Genomic DNA, 4,093 nt, shown 5'->3' on the forward strand with positions numbered 1-4,093 from the left:
ATCTATCCTAACATAGAAAAACTGTCAAGTGCAAACCTATACCTTGCACCTAATCCTCTTGAGCCAGATGATGATGATCTTTACTTTCTCAAGATGGACCATCTTTCTTGATTGTGTTAGTTTGATGAAGACTAGTTGATTGCTCCCCATACTCACTATGGGTGAGCCACTCTTCAACACATCTTCACAAGTCCATTGCCACCACAATGGATGGCAAGCTTCAAGCATGATATCTTCGGGATGATTCACTTGATTCTGCACACCGCAATCTTGATGACAATCACCACCTGATGTCATCCTTAATAGGTTGAATGAGATCTTCCTCGTGACGCAAATCCATGGAGACACACCTAACCCCACATAGAACTCTCACAAAGACCATGCGTTAGTACACAAAAGAGTTATGGACAATGCTTACCATACCATGGGATCACTTGATCCCTCTCGGTATATCTTGTACACTTTGTGTGTTGATTATCTTGATTTACTCTTTGCTTAGTCTTGATCAACCTTGTGTCATTATGATTAATCTTTGGATAATATATTGAATACCACCTTGGTCATCATATAAACTCCTTGAAACCAAGAGATGGACTTCAAGAAGTGCCTATGGACAAATCCTTCGAATATAAATTAAGGCAACCATTAGTTCATAGGGATTGTCATCAATTACCAGAACCACATATGGAGAAATATGCTCTAACACCTGCCACTACTAAACGGTTCAAGTGGTAGTGGAATCGGAGATGCATCAACACCTGCACGAAAACATATGTTTGTTGTGCCCGGACTAATTGATTTGAACAAGCTTACCCAGGATCCATCTAAAAGGAAGCAAATGGTAGATTATCACCCTAGCCGACGTGATGAGATGAGAAAAAGTATTTAATTTAGGGGCCTAAACATCCCCTGTACAAACAGACCGGAAGTTTTCTTATAAATGAGTTCCGCACATGTACAAACAGACCTGCACCTTTCTAGACTATTGTATTGCTCTTCTACAAATAAAACGTATGTGGGGAAATCAGACTAACATAACATCTGTCCATTTCAAAATTTTACAATTATAACCAAAAAGAAAATGGTTGAAGATAAGAAGAACAAATCAGAGCCTACAAAAAAACTGCACATTTCAGGATTAGAGGAGTGACCTTAGTCCGTTCATGAGTCTAGAAAAAGAGGTGCAGGGGTCTTTTTTAGCTGGTTGTTATCATTCACACGCATAAGAAAGGTGCATGTGTGTTTTAAAAAAAGAGATGCAGGGTGTAGCCAAACACGTCAAAGTAAATAAAACCGTAGTATTAATGTCAAGGCTTTTGGGTGTAGCCAAACACATCAAAATAAATAAAAACTGTAGTATTCTAAAAAACTAACTCAGTTAACTAAAAGGAACATCAAGTGCGCTCAATGTAAATATTCAGCCAAGAGAAAGATGTATATTACCTCATTAGCTTGCTACATTTGCCACTGAATAGTCCACTTCCAACTACATACATAGAAGCAAATGAATATTAAGCAATCAACCATGATAGTCATTGTAAATTTAGCAAATGAACCTAAGCTTACATGCTTGTAAGGCCATGCGATACATCACCCTTGAGCTTGCCCCATGGTTGTCATGTTCCCAACACCACGAGGAAGAATAACATCTATTTTAATCACATGGTTCACGACAACCTTACAATATTCAGAGCCAAGCTCATGGCCACCTACCACCTCTCTCCGATCAATTGATAGAGTGGTAGCTTCTGCCACAAAACATATACTATTCAGATGTTTACAAACAACCATAAATTGAGTTGCACACTACATTCTCAAATACATGTCATAATTATTGAAGGCGGAGATGTCAATATGATGTATAGATAATCATGTCATTCTACCAAATAGCTAAACAAACATGAGGCCATGAGTTGCTAGCATTTTCTTAAGATCATAAACACATAGTTTCTTGGGACTCATTCTGTATTATCCAAGTGTAATCACTGAAAGGTGGTACTCTGTGACATCACGAGCACTATGCAACCATTTAATTAGGAGCTCATAGCTGAACTTAGCTGCAGTTTCCTAATCTCGATGGCTGGTACTATGTACAAGTACGTACTCAGGTTACTACCTACTTTTGGTAGTAAGAAACACACTGGCCGGTGCAAAATCTGAACCTTTTACAGAGAATCGCCTATGTTTGATGGATGATAACAATCATGTTTCCAAGGTTGAGAGAAACATGATTACAACAGGAGAAGATGAATTGGACCATACCTATTTTTTCAAGTTTATGCAGGGCTTGATGGTACACTAATGGCACCGCCCATGGCTGGGAGAACAGAGGATGTAGCGAGGCGAAGGATTAGGAAGAGCGTCGGTACGGACTCTAGACTTTGAAGCACCTGTTGTGTCCACATATCATATTTCACAAAACACAAACAAAGATGGTACTAGTTTGGGGCGTCAACTAAACAAACAAAGACTTAAAATAATTAGCTTTATTTCATCATAAATTAAAGTGAATTCCAAAGCTCAACTAAGCAACTTAGTTAGGTGCGAAATGCAAAAAATATAATTTTGTTTTTGCACAAGCGAAGAACCTTCAAATGTGTCTGGCTCATGGTTTTTTTGCTGTTATTAGATCATAGCGCTTAAAAATTGATGATATATTCTAACTGCCGGCCTGTATCACTTCTACACACTGCATAGCTGCACATTAAGAATAAAAAAGGCACAGAAATTGCAACAAAATCTCACATGTCAATTGAATTACAGGAAGCACAGATGTACATGGAAAAGATGAGCGCCGGCAGTCTACTGCTTCAGGGGCGGGTTGAGGGGCAGACGCGCGGCTTGGTGCTCTGTGAAGCTTGCGGGGAGGCCTGCTCGAGGAGGAAGCACACGAATAGGTTAGTGGTGAGGAAGCCGTTCCTGAAGGATGGTGGCCGCCGGTGGAGTAAAATTATTTTCATGAAACTTACTAAAATTTAATGTATATATAAGAAAGTGAACCATAAATTGTATTCTGTCCTCTGCTCAGTTTTCACCACACATTAATCCCTTTTTATCATATAAGCGATCAGTATAATTGCGGCGCTGCAAAGCTGCACTAAGACATGTCATATAAAATCATGATAGATGTAAAAGAAAGGAAATGTATAAAACCCATGTATAGAAGTGATGAGAGGAGGTTAGCAAAGCCATGTATAAAATCCAAATTACATAACTTATGATTAAGATTGAACAGCAAAATCACACAATCCTTCTACCTATATGTGTGAATGAACTAAAACTTCTGTAACCATCAGATTAGATCAAGGCATGTTACTTCACAAATCCATAGTCTATAGTGAAAGCTCTGGTAACTTCTGATTAACTGAAGATAAACATCTGGAACTAAAGTATCTAGCAACTAAGAGGAGAACTAACATAGAAGCAAGGAGAGAAAACTATTAAATCCGCAGAGATATAGAGGCATGTATGGACTTAATCATATACGTAAGATGATGAAATCAACTCAATCCTAATCTGTTCCATCCTGATGTGAGCATCAATTCTGAAAGCAATCATCCTCTACTATCAGTCCCTCCATATTTTCACATAAAAACACTAATTAAGCATGGCCACTTTCCAACATATTTTATCCGAACAACTAGCTGCTCAGCTCTGAAGAGCTGAATAATTATTGGAAAATAAATTGGCATAACGTCTTGTAGAGGATGGCCGCACATGGGAAAGGAGGGAAGGAGGGGAAGGAGAAAAGATTACCCCAACAGTTGCTCGGCTCCGACCTCCCATGCCCACTCACCTCGTCAAGCTCCTCAGGGACATATCCCCTTCCTCCGTTTCTCGCTTGTGACCCAGCCTAACTCCTCTCTATTCCGCTCAATATCATCGATAGCTGGGTGGTTGCTAGGGCGGGGGAGGGGCTGCTAGGACGCGGGGGGGGGGGGGGGCTACGCCGGTAGCGGGCCGTGTGGGAGATGTGCGGTTGGCGGCAATGGGATATGGGTGGGGCGTTGGTGGATGCAGTCTGGCGGCGATGTTGGGGTGGAGGGCGGTCGTCGGCAGCGGGACGACTGGTACCGATGAGGGGTGGCTTGGA

General features: G+C 40.8%; 1 long non-coding RNA gene across 3 annotated transcripts; it reads right to left on the reverse strand.

The window, feature by feature from the left end:
* Window positions 1-441: 441 nt before the first annotated feature.
* LOC123446553 lies at window positions 442-3,879 on the reverse strand. Of its 3 annotated transcripts, none has more exons than XR_006631404.1 (7): window positions 3,757-3,879; window positions 2,970-3,092; window positions 2,779-2,870; window positions 2,263-2,390; window positions 1,567-1,745; window positions 1,444-1,486; window positions 442-620 (listed from the first exon to the last, which is right to left on the reverse strand). It is a non-coding gene; the product is annotated as an uncharacterized LOC123446553 (long non-coding RNA). The 3 variants fall into 3 exon arrangements; XR_006631402.1 differs by having other exon boundaries at window positions 1,567-1,748; XR_006631403.1 differs by lacking the exon at window positions 2,970-3,092 and having other exon boundaries at window positions 1,567-1,748.
* Between the last annotated feature and the right edge of the window lie 214 nt (window positions 3,880-4,093).

Source organism: Hordeum vulgare, chromosome 4H (assembly GCF_904849725.1).
Source record: "Hordeum vulgare subsp. vulgare chromosome 4H, MorexV3_pseudomolecules_assembly, whole genome shotgun sequence".
In the NCBI taxonomy this organism is placed as follows: Eukaryota; Viridiplantae; Streptophyta; class Magnoliopsida; order Poales; family Poaceae; genus Hordeum; species Hordeum vulgare.